Raw genomic sequence first — 18,362 nt, 5'->3', positions numbered from 1 at the left:
ATCCATCCATCCATCCATCCATCTGTCTATCCATTGAACTGTTCATCCATCCATCCATCCATCCATCCATCCATCCATCCATCTGTCTATCCATTGAACTGTTCATCCATCCATCCATCCATCCATCCATCCATCCATCCATCCATATCGAACTGTCTATCCAGCTACCTATCAACTGAACTATCTATCCTTCTATCTACTGTATAAAACCATCCATCTGTCCATTGAACTGTTCATTTATCCATCCATCCATCCATCCATCCATCCATCCATCCAAACTGTCTATCCATCTACATTGTGAACTGTCCCATCTACCTATCAATTGAACTGTCTATCCTTCTATCTACTGTATCAAACCATCCATCCGTCCATTTATCCATCCATCCATCCATCCATCCATCCATCCATCCATCCATCCATCCATCCATCCATCCATCCATCCATCCATCCATCCATCCATCCATCCATCCATCCATCCAAACTGTCTATCCATCTACCTATTGAACTGTCTATCCATCTACCTATCGATTGAATTGTCTATCATTCAATCTACTGTATCAAACCATCCATACATTTGTCTGTCTGTCAATCCACCGAACTGTTTATTTATCAATACATCCATCCATCCATCCATCCATCCATCCATCCATCCATCCATCCATCCATCCATCCATCCATCCATCCATCCATCCATCCATCCATCCATCCATCCATCCATCCATCCACATATCAAACTGTCCTATCTTCTAACGATTGAACTGTCTATCCTTCTTTTTACTGTATCAAACCATCCATCCAATCAAATCAATCAATCAATCAATCAATCAATCAATCAATCAATCAATCAATCAATCAATCAATCAATCAATCAATCAATCAATCAATCAATCAATCAATCAATCAATCAGTCAATCAAATCTATCGAACTGTCCCATCTACCTATCGATTGAACTGTCTATCCTTGTATTTGCTGTATCAAACCATTCATTCATCCATCCATCCAATGAGTACTGAGTGTCCATTATTAAGTACTGAAGAGTAATAATAAACATATACTTAGTATGTACTTGTAATTGTTTTGTTAACACCATGACATGACAGATTTTCATTGTTATTGATCTAATTAAGTAGATCAACATGTAATATGTGTGCCATGGACATTGTGATGCAAAGTGTTACCATTTTCACTGACCATACTGACATAACTGCTGACAGAAAGTCTTGCTGATACTGACGCGATAACCAGTGTAGACTAGAGTGCTTTGCCCAGGCGTCAGCGATAAACTTTACATAAGCTGCTTTCTCTTCTGACTTGGAAGTGATTATAGCGTCGTCGTGCAGCTCCTGTGGTGTAAACAAAGGCAGACGATTACAGCGCTAATGCTTTTATGAAGAAGCCATGCTGGTGTTCTATTGTGTGATTTCCCACTTCACTCAGTTTAAACCTATGAAACCTGAAGAGATTAGGGAGGTAAAGACATATTAATACTTTGATCTTCTGAAAGATTTAATCAAAATCATTGCAAGGGTAGAGAGAAATTATTTTTTTGAGGTTTGGATTGTTGGAGACCACAGATGCACAAGCCCAGGTTATGACTTCATCGCTGCTTTCTTAAAGGAACAGTTTACACTAAAATTAAAATTATCATTATGTTCTCATTAAAAATTTGCTTCGATTCTGACAAAACGTGTTATTTAAATATTTCATTTTTATTCCTTTGCTTTTAGATCAGGCTGAATGTGTGATCAGGTGTACAGGCGTGTTTCTGAGTGTACACAGGCCCTGATATTGTGAGTGTGTCTGAATGTGTGCACAGCTGGCTTTAAGCCTGGGTTTGGGCTAATCGCACCCCTGTTGTGTTTGTCATTAATCCCTCAAGTAAGATACTATTCAGCCTAAAACCCCTCTCCCACTCTGCAAATTGTTTTTATTTGACTGCCCTCAAAACTTTCTTAATATTGTCTTCAAATTCAACCAGAACCTTCTTTTATCCCTAGACCCCCACGATCAAATCTGCACTGATCCTCCTTATTGCTCAGTGATGGTGCCAAAATATCAGAAAGTTGCATTTAATTCCTAAGATGATTTAAATCCTGAAGCGATTTTCCAAAGATAATCCTGTCAGTTGTTTGAAACAGTTTGCAGCAATGGTGTTATATTTCATTAGGAAATGCTACACCTGTCCAAAATGGCATGAGCGCAATCTACCAGATTGCAAAAATAAAGTCCATTGTTGCAGTTTTAGAAACAAGAGTGAAAATGGGAAAATGCTTGCACTTTTTAATTTAATATATATATATATATATATATATATATATATATATATATATATATATATATATATATATATATATATATATATATATATATATATATATATATATATATATATTTATTTATTTATTTATTTAATTTTTTTTTTTTTTTCCATTACAAATGACATAATCAGCATAACAATTTTAAGTGAATAACAGGAACAAGATTTATAAGGAGCCCCTAAAGGGTCATGGTGAAGGGGAAAAAATTAAATGGAAGGAAAAATTATATATCATGCTTTTGTGTTCGCTCGCAAAACGTTCGAGTTCTTTGCAAGCAAACGCAAAGTTTCTCGGAGGACACAAAGTTTTGTGAGGGAACGCAAAGTTTCACGGGGGAATGCAAAACTTTTGCAAGAGAATGTAAAAGCATTGAAATATTTTTTTTTCCCTCCCATCTCATATTTTTTTCATTATCATGTCCCTTTAGGGGCTCTGTAGATCTATACCTCAAATTTGTTTGTTTGTTTATGTTTTCTTAGAGAATCTTACATATATCTAAATTAAGTTGTTTAAAACTATTCAAAATAAATACAAAGTTCTGTCATGAAACTCTAGATGGTGCAGGCTAATAGGTCCTTCACTCAACCTGCTTGCAATCATATCATATGGTTCCTGCTGTATCAGTAGCCAATGACCTTGTGTGCTCACCCTTCAAATACTTGGTTAGCATTTACCTTAGCAGTGCAGCATGCTTTCAGAAAACCTCCACCTTCCCCAGCTCCACCTGTATAGATCTGCAATGGCTAATTCAGGTATGCAATATTGTACAGCAGCAGCATGTCTTACTTGCTCACAGCAGTGTGTCGCGAATGTATTGGAAGTAGCAAGTCCCATACTTGCTTTGGACCAACAGCATCAGCAGCAATAACAGCAGCAAAAACAGCAGCATAACGAGCAACAGCAGCAGCAATGACAACAGCAGCTGCTGTGAATTCTTGTGAAGTGACATGTGGCCAAGTATGGTGATCCATACTCGGAATTTGTGCTCTGCATTTAACCCATCCAAGTGCACACACACAGCAGTGAACACACATCCAGAGCAGTGGGCAGCTATTGCTGCGGCGCCCGGGGAGCAATTGGGGGTACGGTGCCTTGCTCAAGGGTCTCACGACTGTCGTGGTATTGAAGGTGGGGAGAGCGCTGGAAATTCATTCCCCTCACCGACAATCCCTGCCGGACCTGAGACTGGAACCCATGACCTTTGGGTTCCAAGTCCGACTCTCTATCCATTAGGCCACGACTGCTGCTTCTGATGCTGTCATTGCTACTGCTGCTATTGCTGCTGCTGCCCCTGATATGATTGTAAAGCGCTTTGGGTGTACAGTAGTTGATATGAAAGCACTATATAAATGCCTCAATCATTCATACAGAAGCAACAGCAGCAATAACAGCAATAGTTATCATGAATTTGAGATTTTTTTGAATGCCCTTTCCTCGATGAAAACCAATGATTTAAAATGTTTTAACAATGTAAAACAAGAACTTCCAGTAGATTTCCATCCATCCATCTACCTATCGAACTGTCTATGCAGCTACCTATCAGTTGAACTGTCTATCCTTCTTTCTACTTTATCAAACCATCCATCCGTCCATCCATCTGTCTATCCATTGAACTGTGGAACTGTTCATCCATCCATCCATCCATCCATCCATCCATCCATCCATCCATCCATCCATCCATCCATCCATCCATCCATCCATCCATCCATCCATCCATCCATCCATCCATCCATCCACATATCAAACTGTCTATCCAGCTACCTATCAACTGAACTGTCTATCCTTCTATCTACTGTATCAAACCATCCATCCATCCATCCATCTGCTATTGCTGCTGCTGCCCCTGATATGATTGTAAAGCGCTTTGGGTGTACAGTAGTTGATATGAAAGCACTATATAAATGCCTTATTCATCATTCATACAGAAGCAACAGCAGCAATAACAGCATATCTATTCCACCAAGACCATGTCAACATTGTCATACCCATTACCATGACAAACACTTAGAGAGTTGTCACGACACAAGTAAAACTATTCTTTAAATCCCAGAATTTCCATACAAATATTATATGCATCAAAATGTGCTGTTAAATATACTGGTATTTAATTTTTAGTTATTGATTGAAACTACACTAATGCACACTACCGAAGGTATAATAAGATAAGTGTACACATTTCAAAAGGATTCCTCTCCCAGTGTTATTTAAGGTCAAGACAAAATTCTACAAATTGTTTTGAAATCTAAAATCCTTGATTTCATTATAAAATGCCTAAAAGGCACAGAAATTAAAGGCTTTGAAATGTTACTTGAACCTTGAGAGTTGCCTTGAACTTTCTCTTCTACAGTAGCAAACTATTTGATTTTCCAAAAGCACACAAGAAGTCTTTGTGTTTCATGGCTTTGGTTTGTTGAATTCGCTCTCAACAGATCTTCATTAAGAGTCAAACGACTGTCCACGGGGGTCAGCAGATAATTATTTGTCTTCATCTAATCCGCCATCTAAATGAAAAAAAAAAAAAAAACACAGGTTTTGGAAGAAAATGATTTAAATATGATTGCAATAATTTAAGGCACGACACAAATCCGGCTGCTTCATTTTACAGGAAACACAAATGGCTTTGTTTCATAGCTCATTTGAAAAAGCAGTGAATGAGGCTCGATTGAAACATATTGCCTCAGGAGCTAATTAAAAGAGACGGGCGATGCTGTGTCTTGGTTATTGATGCCTGTTGACAGATGTGGTGGTTTTTCCGTATCACTCACTGCTCTTTCCAGCTCTCTCTCTCTCTTTCCTAGTGTTATAAAGCACACAAATAGCACCTAAGGCAGTGGCTTCCACTTTGCTCACCAAACGAATCTCATTTGCGATAGGTGGAGTGTTGCCTAACATATCTGAAAGTGCCAGCGAGCTGAAGATGTTATATTAGCATAACAAATAGCCGACATCCCTCCAGATTCGACGGCAGCCGATCAGAGCCGAGCGATGTGAACAAGAGCAGCAGTTCGTTCATTAAATACGTTCATTTGGAACCAAGCAATCCCTGAACGCTGGCAAAAGACTGTTTTTAGATCCCTGACCTGCTTCTGAGGAAATAGAGCTGTAATCTGTCAGACAGGAGCTCGGTCTACTCGCAGATTAATTGAATTCTCTTAAATACATGGTAACCCAGTCAGGTCAATTAAATCATTCAGTGTAATCACAAAACTGTTGTTCACTAATAGAAAAAAAGTGGGTGTATGTGTGTGTGCGAGAAAGAAAGCTGAGGTACAGAACATCCTTACATGTTTTTTTTTTTTTTTTGCTTGCACAAGTTGATCATTTCAGGTCTGTAGTCAATATGGCATCCAAAAATAAGGCTGTTTATTATAAGTTGCTAAGTGCATTTATTTAATGAAGAGCATCTGGAAAGGGACATGTCGGTCCATTAGCATCAGCATATGAATCAGTCCTTGATGGAGTTCACCTGTAGAAGAAGCATTAAGAGGACACAGTACACGTGATATTTGATGTCATTGATCTCCAACCCCATGCAACATGTGTAAAGGTGGCTTATTAGGTTAGAAAACAACAGTGGAGGCGAGGATTGTCATTTTTAGAGCTTGACAGCTGTGGTCAGTATGAGCAGATGTTGTGCATGAAGATCCCTCTGTGTTTCATGGAAAAAATAACAGCATATGGGTTTGCAATTGTGTTGTTATTAACTATTAAAAAACATTTAAATACAATATAAATATAAGTTTATATATAAAAAAACAACAACAACAACGTAAAAACGTTTGGAAATGAGAAACATTGACTGAAAATTAGTCAAACTAAAGTTAAAATAGTTAAAGTTAAAATAAATTAAAGTTAAATAGAAATATAAAAAAAGACAAAGCACATAACATAATTATTAAAAATATTAATAACATAATTATTTAAACATGTCTTAAACTAAAATTAAACAGAATATATCAAAATAAAAGCTAATTCGAAATATTATTATATATTATAATAGCATACAAATAATACTAAAATAAAAATCCATAATCTCATTGCCAATGTTAAACTGGTTAAATAATGAAATAAATAAGATAAATAATTGACATTTATTAACTAAACATAAAAAAATGAGACAAAAACAGGACCTTACAAAATAAATGAAAACATTAATTTTCTGCTTTGTAAAATTCTGACCAATAATGAAAAAAAAAAAAAAAAAAAACAACTTTTGACTTTTTTGACTTTTGTACTTTTTTTTTTTCAGTGGGCCTTCATTATTCTGTTATTTTATAAATAGTTTCTCTGTTAAAAATAAATAAATAAATAAAAACCAGAACAAAACATATTAATTATACAAAAATAGCCCCACAATATCCCAAAAGAAATGAATAAATAACTGATACTGCTTTAGAAGTGCAATATAACAGGAATAGTTTGCCCAAAATTTACTTGCCTTCATTTTGCTGTAAACCTGTATCTGAGACACAAGGATGAGAGATATCAATAAAGTATAAAGCCAGATACCAAAATCTGCAAAAAAAAAAAAAAAAAAAAAAAGGTCAGTCAAACAATTCTTATCCAGTACTTCCAAGTACAGATTATGGAATGTTATTTTATAGCTAGACAACAGACTCATTTGTATCACTGAGCATTTTTAAAGGTTAATAAAGGCATTTATGGTTCCATGAAGAACCTTTAACATCCAAGGAAGGGCTATTTAAAAAGGCTGTGGAAAAAGGTTCTTCAGATTATTAAAATGTTCCTAATACTAAGAAAATTGGTTCTTTAAAGAACTATTCACTGAAAGGTTCTTTGAGGAACCCAGAATGGTTCTTTCTATGGCAACACTGTGAAAGCCCACTTTTGGAACATTTATTTTTAAGAGTGTAAGATACTTTAAGAGAAACATCTGTGCCCAGGATGATACAGCACAGAAAACATATCTATGAACTTATTCTCCTTCAAACCTCCTGAGCTTTGAAAGAACAGCTAAAATCTTCCTCTGCGAACATCCAACAGTTGTATAAAAGAACAAACTTGACTTTACTTTATGAGACTAATCTTATATAATATTCCAGGCATGGTTTGTCCTTTCCCTGTTCATAAATCCCTCTCAAAACTTCTCTCACTCTCCACCTCCAATTTCCCTCTCCCCATCTTTCCTGCCTCTGTTGTCCATTCCTGCAACGTTTTAATCCCTATTGCTTGGGCCTGTCGCGCAGCATCTTGATATGGAGTGTCCTTCACTGTCACCTATCGTCTCCATACAAGAGGGACTTCTTATATCACCTGGACCCTTTCGGCTGCCAGATTTATTGCCTTGGAGTGGGTTTAGGTGCTCACGCCTTTCACTGATGATGTATTCACACTGATACACTGACAATCCGGGCACCTGAGAGCAGAGATGAGCTCTGGCCATCAATAAAGCCCATGAGAATTGGCAGACGGGGGCGTTTGGAAACGTTTTTTTGTTGTGAGGAGGAGCCTGGGGGGTAAATTATTATGGTGGGCCAAGCTGGGAAAAATGAGTGTTATTTAAGAGTGACCTTGAGCTTTTTTGGAGATGCTAGGCCATGGAAAGCACACCGAGGATGTGTGTTATAAATTATGGGGTGCGGCAGGAGGTTGTTGGCAGCGTTGCAGTGGGTTTACCGTAACGTACGCCCCATACAGGCATGCAAATGAACATATTGTGATGTGAAACCAATAGCGTACGAAATAAATAATGATGATAGGCCTGAATATTTATCGACAGATCAGAATCAACCAGCAGGCCTATGGGAGTAAAAGAGTGTGCGAGCATACATGCATGTCAATGGGTATAAGCTGTGTGGTGTGTGTGTGTAATTATGAGCCAGCTGGTTGAGGGTATGGGGTCTGAATGATGACTATGACTGTCTATGACAGAAACTCCTTGAGGGACTGCGGCTGATATACGGGCACTTCCTGCTGAAGTTATTTTACTCATCCTGGGGATAAAATATATAGCTTTATATTAGCTAAATTAACACTGTGATCTTCAAGATATTATGTTTAGAATTGATAGATTGGTTGCCTGTTGAAATATAAAAAAAATGGCTTAAACATGCCTAAACTGGTTTGCTGGTCTTTGCTTGCCCCCAAACTGTTCAAGCTGGTCTAGTTTTATGGTTTTAGAGGGGTTTGGGGAGAAAAAAATGGCTTTAACCTAAACTGGTTTTTCTGGTCTTTGCTTGCTGCCAAACTGTTCAAGCTGGTCTGATTTGATGGTTTTAGAGAAAAAATGGCTTTAACCAGCCTAAATTGGTTTTCTGGTCTTTGCATGCCACCAAACTGTTCAAGCTGGTTTGGTTTGATGGTTTTAGAGGGGTTTGGGGAGACAAGCAAATCTGCTTAGCTTAGTTAAACCACCAGTTTTTCTCAGTAGAGTTGGTTTTGTATTGGTCTCAGTAAAAAAATGGCTTAAACATGCCTAAAATGGTTTTCTAGACATTGCTTGCCACCAAACTGTTCAAGCTGGTCTGGTCTGATGGTTTTAGAGGGGTTTGGGGAGAAAAAAATGACTTTAACCAGCCTAAACTGGTTTTCTGGTCTTTGCTTGCCACCAAACTGTTCAAGCTGGTCTAGTCTGATGGTTTTAGAGGGGTTTTGGGAGACAAGCAAATCAGCTTAGCTTAGTTAAACCACCAGTTTTTCTCAGTAGAGTTGGTTTTGTATTGGTCTCAGTATTGTTGGTTAATTGACCAGCTGACAAATAAATAAATGTCCTCTAAAACTACCATAGTAAACTAGCCTGATCAGTTTGGTGGACAACAAACTAGAATCTTCATGCCTGCCAAAACTAGCTTTCACTCAGCTATCAAGACAAGCTGGTCAAGTTTAAAGAGAGATCAGCTGGTCAACCATTCTAAACCAGGTAAAAACCAGCTCAGTCAGTTTAGACCAGGAAACCACTTCAGGCAGGTTTAAGATATTCCCTGCTGTGAAATCCAGATACAGTTTCTACACTGCAAAAAAGTTTTGCAATAATATTCTTTTCAAAAGTCTTAACACAAAGTAAATTTACTTGTATATATATATACACATCTCAAATACACAAATACACAATCGATGACAAGTATAGTTGATAGACCTAGTTTTAACCCGGTAGACCCTGGTTAAACTGGTTAAGACCTACTGTAGTAAACCACATTCAACCAACTACCATGTTCCAAAAATCAGCTCGACTACCTTATGATCAGGGTTTCCTTGCAAGGCTGCATTCACATAAAAGCTGCATAAATCATCCAGTATCTATAAAACACGCTCATTTGTCTGTGTTATGGACGTATAGCCTTGAATTCTGGAAATGATTGCACATCTCGTTTACATTGCTATATTCTTAGGGTGATGTGCTGTTTACTGCTGAAGACCCTGAGAGACAAACAGTAGTATGTCAGGCTTTGCCAGCCTCTGTGCCTTTGCGATAACATCCCTCCATCTTTGTGTTTGAGATGTTTGTCTTGGCACGGTTCATCTGTGTGCCCACATACTGTCTTGGTATGCTAAACACGTGCACATACACATAACCTTGTGTCTAATAAAGATTACATTTGATAAATACCAGGCATGTCAAAACCGATGAAACGTGATGCATGATAGAGGGAGATTAAACAAGTCAGGGAAGTGTTTCATACGACTACCTCTCTGCTCTTCCTTATCTTGCTAAATACGGAAAACAAAAGTGGTTAGCTTTTAAGAATAAGGGGGATTCAAGAATAAATTACAGTTGCTGATAGCTCTTTTATTTGCATGCACTGTCTGTATTGTTTAGCACACAAACCACTAAAGAAATTATGCAAATCGAATAACGACACAAATGCTTTTCACCATCATTTGATGAATATCATAGCTGCCATGATGATTAGAAAATGTATATAAACATCAGTTTAAAAAAAACTGAGGAAGAAAAATAAATGAGAATTCACCCTATTTTCTAAATGCATGATATTTTTCTTACTACCAATGCAATTTTTAATTAAAATGTCATAGCTCAATCTTCCGGTCAAATGACATTCTTCTCTCTGGTGATGTATGACAGACTCGAATCACACAGTGTTATCGTGTACTGGGTTTCCCAAACTAGGGGTCACCAGAGCTCTCTTTGGAGGGACCTAGTCTACCTGATTTTAGGGAAAATAATTATTTCACTTGTAGCTGCAATCAAAAATCCTTCAACAGAGATATATTTTCTCTTTGAGAAAAATAAAATGAACTAGTATGTTTCACTCCATACTCACTGGTGAGAGAAACCCCAGTCCAAGCAATCATGGAGCGAGAGAGAACACTCCCAAATCAGATTGGAGGACCTGAACTGTTTTACAAAGGCCAATTCACACTGCACTGACAGACACGGACAATCACCAGACTACAGTATGTTACTTCTCAGACATTCCGCAACCCGAAAACGATGTTCAATCGGCGAAATCAAAAGCCGACCAACGGTACATTGATATAATGATATAATATTGATATAATGTCTGCACTACATAAACATTACAAATGTTCTGTTTTTGGATGTACCAGTGAACATAAGAGTCTCCATAGACTCCCGGGCATCTGAGCCACTGAGGACGCAGTTGATGAATTTCATTTATGAAGGAAATGTTCCAAAGAATTTAGGTAAAGTCTTAAATTTTTATGCAAATCATTTTACGCTGGACTGTTTGCACAAAAGTTGATTCTGAAATATGGGTCATACCAACATCCAACTAGAGTTCCCACATGAGCACCTGTACAACAATTTATTAGCTTGCTAATCGATAAGTTAAATAAAGCTAACCCCACAACAATTACATAAATTCATCAACTAACATTTCAGAATCGTTCTGTTGCTTTCTAAAATTCTTTAACTTCTTCCTGAGTCTCTCCATCAGTGTCCAACTCTGGCTCGAACATATATGTTTTAACACTGCTACTGACAATTTCTGACATTTTGGCTGCGTGAGATTCTCCAGTTTTGTTTTTGCTGGAGTATCCGAAGCATGAGCTGTAAAGGCTCCACCCTGTTCTGGAAAGGGAGCAGGGAGCAGCAGCTTATTTGCATTTATGAAAACGGCATGTTTTTGCACCCAAATCACACCCAAATGGGGGCAAATTTGAAAAGATCTTTTGAGCTGAAACTTCACAGACACATTCTGGGGACACCAGAGACTTATATTACATCTTGTGAAAAGGGGCATAATAGGTCCCCTTTAAAGTGTCTTTTCTTTAATGAAAAAGAGTCATGAAACATCGTGAAGGGTTTTCCGGAGAAAAAAGGGCTGAGAAACACTGCTCTTGAAGACATGATCGAAATAATGGTTTTAAAGACTTGTGTACAATCTAAAACATATCTGTGATGCCTCTGAATCCATTCTGAGTATCTCTGTACTGAATTTCCCTAAAAAGCAGAAGGCAACACTGAGCAGGATGGGCACAAATTGATCGATCAATGCAGAGGATGAGGAAACAATAATTGTCCCTGACACTTATTATTACAGCGTCTTTGTTCTCTTCCAAACCTCATTCTTCCCCTTTGTCATGTCCGTCTCTGTCTCTATCTTTACCTACTTCCTTCCTCCTATGTTGTCTTTTCTTGTCCATTCCTCTACGATAAATACATGTCCTTCCCTTCTCTTGCTCTGGCTGTTGTGATCAATAGAGGTCATTGTGAGCAAGTGTGATTGAAATGCCTGCTCGTATCAATGTGTGGGTGGAACAGAAGTGTTGACCCACAACCTGCCCTCGCTCCCGTTTTCATAAAACTTTTTTGTCAAAATGAGCCAATTTGTTCACACGGAGTCGTGATGAAAAAGGAATTGGTGCTGCCCCAGGGCCAAACTCTGAATGCCAAACAAAGACCGTACAGTTTAGTCATAAAACGTCTGACGCTTGTGATCATCGCTTCTGGATTTTTCATTTAGTTGCCCTCGCTTTTGATCGCAGAAGGACAGAGTTATTATTCAGCCTCATTCACCGCATGTAATAAAGTAACATGGTCACAGTTGTGGCTCTTTCGGGAATGTATTGGTGGAAGTGTGACAAGGATCCCAGGGGAAACTTTTATTGCTCAGAGGTTGCTTTTTCATAGCTCGGGGGACTTAATGGAGTTCTCAGCCATTGTTCATTTATGTATCAGCTTTGTCGCAGATGGTTCTCTTAAAATACTTTAGGAGAAATAAGGATGAGTCAGTGTTAACATGCAGTAAGCGTGTAAAATTAACACTCGAAAGCTTGGCTCAGATCAGTTGGTCTTGGAAGAATTGCATGAGAAAAGTTTGAGTTCATATTGAAAATTCTGATCTTTGATTCCAGACCTTGGATCTTGGCAAATTAGAGATGTTGTTGAGATCTTTTTTTCTTAGTAATCCCACAAGTGTGTCCTATATAGTTCCAGAAGAAAACACAACACAAAAGAAGAAGAACAAACGTGTGCACAAAAAAAAATGTGCATACGCCTCTCTTCCAGAAGTTAAATCTATAAAATGCAAATGATCTTGAAATTGTGCGCAGCTGAATGGTTTCATCTGGTTTCACTGAAATGTTATTTTGTTTACTAAAATTTATAAAATCTCGTTAATTGAAATAAAGCTGAAATAAAATATAATAAATATTAGAAATGATGCAAATAAAGGTAAAACTGGATAGAAATACTTTTAAAAATAATAAAAATGACAAAAACATAAAATTACTCAAGTAAATTTCGAATATTCTATTTATATTTACATTTGTAAAAATAAAAGCCAATTTAAAATTTTAATAAATGGTATAATATATAGTATATAAACAATACTAAACTCTTAACTTAAAGAATCAGATAATGATTTGTTCCCAAATTAGCAATTGCTGCTTCTCTCATGAATGTATTAAGGGGAGCTAGTGTCGATGTCAATATTTTCAGTTTTTAATGAATAATAAAACTTGATTTGTTCCTTTAAAAAAAATATTGCTTAGCTTCAGAACACTGAGAATATAGTGCAGAAGTGATATGTACCACTTTTATTATAATTTTATGTTTTTTCTTTTTCATTTTGGAGCTTTAATACCTTAGTCCTCAGTCCTCTATAGAAGAAATAAAGTCATTCACATTTGAAACAACATGAGGGTGAAAACATGACAACATTTAATTTTTTTTTTTGCTCTCCATTTGATTTCATTGCACTCTAACTGAAACAACTGAGATATTACAGAGATTTGTTTTTCCTGTGGGATATTGTGTCTTCTGTAGATGAACATTTGACTAAAGTCATTTTAACGCTGTGCCACTCTCTATAATAATTATGACATGATAAGCTTTAAGAAGATTAGCATAAACTCCTTAATGTAATTATCTTTAGTAATGCTATTTACTGAGTTCACGCACTGTTTAACTTGACATATCCTAGAAGGGAGTGTACTTTGAGCATATCAAGGCTTCTGTCCACCATTTGGCCATCTCAGATGAGTTCTTGTTTCACTTCATGAATACTCACAACCGGATTGATGGCCATTCTATAGTTCCTTTTTGAACGGTTTGTGATATTTGATGGAGTGGATGTGACAGGTGGTAGGGAGCTCTGGATGACAGCTGCCTCTCTGAAGGGATTCTCTTACACAGATCAGAGAGTGTGCGAGCATGTCCGAGAATCTGTGTGCTAGTCAGCGGGACACAATCAAAGGTCCTGGTTGCCATCCATGTGTTGTTTAACACACACACATATACACCTGCCGATCTGCCGAATAAATTTAGAGGTACTTGCTGAATTGCACTTTAAAAAAAAACAGCTATTTATACTTTGTTTTAGGCTGCTGTTGTAGGCAATGAAGGCCTTGTGAAATCTTGCAAGTAATTATCACAGCAATTAAATGCTTGCTAATGTTCCTGTAATAAAGTTTAAAGCAAAAACCATTACCATTGGGTTACGTTAAGACACTCTCAAGGGTGAACATGACGTTGTGGTCAAAGAGCCTTCTTAAATCATCTTAAAAAATCTTCTTAGATCAGGTCTAGCTCCTTTCTGGTATATATATATATATATATATATATATATATATATATATATATATATATATATATATATATATATATATATATATTTAAAAAAATATATTTATTGATATAAAAAAATATATATAAATAAAATATTTAAATAATATGTATTTAATATATATATATATATATATATATATATATATATATATATATATATATATATATATATATATATATATATATATATATATATATATATATTATATAAAGATTTCCATCCGGCAGCAATGTTTCATAAAACATACATGTAAAATAATATAATTATAAAATATAACAAAATGTGTCAATCTACATCGTTATATAATATCATCTATACTAGCTAAGTAACTTCAGTTCTAACACTGGAAGCAATAAAACACTGGTGTGATTCTGCATATTTCTTTTCTATTCAGTGACCTTTCTATTCAATTCTTTAAATGCACCGACACATTCTGAGAGCTTGGCTAAAGATTTATTTTTTTTATTTTTTTGCCTACTAGGCTCTAAATGGAGAAACTTCTCTCCTCCAATCGGCTCTCAGATCCTGCTGTTCTAATTGAAAATAAATTGATCTCTGGGGAACGACGTGCAAATTTGATGGGCTGGAAAGTCCAGCTACCAACATCACGGATGTTTAATCTTGTCAAGTCCTGGATCGGCAACAAGATTAATTAACCTAATTATAGTTGAGTAAAAGCATACGGGAGCACCCACTGCTCATCGCTCTGTCCTGAATATCAAACATGATTGTTCCCATTGATTTTATATATAATGGTTTTGGAGACAGTTCCAGACTTTTTTCCACCCACTCTTTGTTGTTATGCCCATGAAAACGAGTGTTGGACTAGTGTAAATAGCACAAGTTAAGGTGTTAGATGTAGTTGTGGAGCATATGCTCGTATCATTAATTAATAAAAACACACATGGGATAGATATCTCTTTCTCCATGCACCCATCACAACCCATTTTACATGCATAATGTGACATATTTCGGAGTGAAACAAACCATTTGAGAGAGAGAGAGAGAAAAAGCATGGGGCTTTTTATACATCAAGAAATGAGTGAATCATACTAAATGTATACTCTATGTATGACAGATATTTGGAAGGGAAGGGTTTAAAAATAAGATGTCTTGGTGATGTAAAAATAAAAGTCATTCTGCATTTACATTTAATCATTTAGCAGATGATTTATCCAAAGCATTTTTACCACAACTTACAATTTTTGGTTGGAATAACTTAACCGTGCCACGGATTTGAATGATATTTTAAATACTATTACTTGAAAGGATATTTAAAATAGTGTGGCTTCTTTACTAGACCGTTCAAAAGTTGGGGTCGGTAAGATTTTTTAACGTGTTTTTGAAAGAAGTCTCTTATGCTCACCAAGGCTTCATTTATTTGATACAGTAAAAACAATAACATTCTTACAATAAATGAAACTTTTTGTATTTTTATATATTTTAAAATGTAATTTATTCCTGTGGTGGCAAAGCTGAATTTGGTTCTCAAGAAACATTTCTTAACATTATCAATGTTCTTAACATTATCAATGTTTCATATTTTATGAAAACTGTAATGTATTTGTTTTTTTCAGGATACTTTGATGAATAGAAAATTTAACAGAACATTTATTTGAAATAGAATTTGAATTTGCTGATTTGATGTTTACAGTGTAAGGAAGCACTACACTGTAAAAAAAAAAAAAAATCCCAGTAAAATTTACGGTAAAATAACGTATTTCATTAACTGATATAATGTTAATTTACCAAACTAATGAAGTACTAATATCTGTTTTGTACCTTTATAATACACTGACAGTCACCAAACACAGTGGTGATGAGAGTCACATGATGAATCAAAGTTCATCACAAGCAGATTTTCCACAAGCTGAGGAGGACAACACTAATATATAGAAAGTGCACACAGTGTCATTCACACACACACTAAACACCATCATGGTAACATGCATGAAATTTTAAAAATGCAATAAACATTAATTTAACAACATTAGATGTAACATAAAACCCTAATGTACATAACTGATTAGAAAAACTAAGAAGAAACAGTTATTTCAACGAAAATATATCATATGTGAAGTGTCACGCAGGGAATTGTGGGAATGTCAATTTACGTTTTTTCACTGTAAATTTTACAATGAATTGTTATTTTTCACTTCCAAAAACTGTGAATTTAACGGTATTTTACCATAATTAAATATACCGTTAGATCTATTACAGTTATTCACCGTAGATAGTACAGAAACTTTCTGTAAACCAATTGACAGTTTTTCACTGCAGCATTTTTACAGTCTTTTACTGTTAAAATCGCGGTCATTTTTTACAGTGTAGCACAGGTGGAGCAAGTCATTATATTTTTCTAAAAGATTACAAAGGCAATATTTCTTTGTAATAACAACAGGAGGTCAAAATTACCATGAGAAAACAAGAACCACCACCCCAGGAAGTATGTGATTCGAAATCTGCCATTTTTCCTCATGGGCGGTCAGTTTGGCAGCCAGGCATTTTTGAGCCAGTCAGCCGAGATGTAATTTTGATTTCATGAAAAACATCTTTCCCAGATCACTTCTATTTACTCTTGTTTTTGGAGCAAGACTTCAGTTCAAGTGCTTGTTTGCTAAAAGATGTGTGTGTAATTGAGGTTAGGATCCTTTCATTTGCACCTGTTGATTGGATCTAAACTGTGTGCAGAATAAAGAACAAACAAATGAGGAATTAGACAAAGAACAAGAAATAGAAAAATCATCCTATGTCTTTGCCTGCGAGCTCACTATAACACAACTTTAATTTTCTACATTCAAAGCGTCCAGAGATTTTCTAACAGTGAGTAATCTGTGGCCAAAACGTCTTTTATCCTCTCACTGCCACATTACAATGGTAAATTATTCAACAGCTTGTTTAGCTCCCACATAATTTATGACCTCTTCCACCTCTCTTTTCCTCTTTCCAAAAAGACACCTATATCCATAGACACTAGTTCTCTTTATAGGTCTCCCTGTTCTCATGTTTCCTCAAATAACCAGTGATAGTATAATGTTCTCATTGTCAATCAGCATTAGAATACACAAGAGCTCCATCTGCTTAACCTACACTACATGGGCCTTTCTGCTTCAATAATAGTCCATTAAATGACTTTTGCATTATGAGAGTGGATTCCACAGCAATATTGCACTTGAGGAGCAAAATAGCTATTAAACAGCTAAATGGTGCAGAGTACAAAAGAGCGTCAACGTTGTCTGACAGCTCATGTGTTTTGCTGCGACTGGAATTTAGATGAGAGCTTTCTGTCATGTTTCTCTTTCCATATGAATCAAGCGGATTAGTCCCTGACAGAAATATAGTGTCGGGCCAGATCCGGCCCACATCTGGTCCGTGTGTAATCCACATGTACCAGATGTGGGCCGGATCTGGGCCACACTATGTTGCTCTCTGGGGTCCAAATTTTCTGAAGAGACTCAATCGCTCTATATGATGAACAGACTGAATTTAGGCTTTTATTCACATGTAAACATTGATCAGAAGCTTAACCGAACCTGATTGACGCATGTGAACAAACCTCTTGCGAAAGCTCAAAGTGTTGCATAACACACGAGAAGGAACCTCATTGGTTTTTGCAGAAGCTCAAACATGCTGCGTAACACACGAGAAGGAACCTCATTGGTTCTCACACACGTCAAGCAAAGCACAACTGATGTTTGAGTTGATGAATGTTTATATGTGAATAAAAGCTTCATCGTATAAAGTAGTGTTGTCACGATACCAAAATTTTGACTTCGATACGATACCCAACTTCAGTATCACGATACCGATACTTAAACGATACTATGGCAAAAACCTAAAACAGTAGGAAAAGTAAATAAATAACATATGACAGAACTGTGGCTAGCATTTTTATTGGCCACAATTTTGATGTTGGTAAATTACATTTTATATGATTAAAGCTGACTTTCTTATGCTTAAATTACTTTGAGTCATTTTACTTGATTTAGAAGATTTAAAACACTTTCAAACTTTTAAATGCAGACTGAC

This window comes from Chanodichthys erythropterus, chromosome 6 (genome assembly GCF_024489055.1).
Source record: "Chanodichthys erythropterus isolate Z2021 chromosome 6, ASM2448905v1, whole genome shotgun sequence".
Classification (NCBI taxonomy): Eukaryota; Metazoa; Chordata; class Actinopteri; order Cypriniformes; family Xenocyprididae; genus Chanodichthys; species Chanodichthys erythropterus.
Note: the sequence above shows the minus strand (reverse complement) of the source record.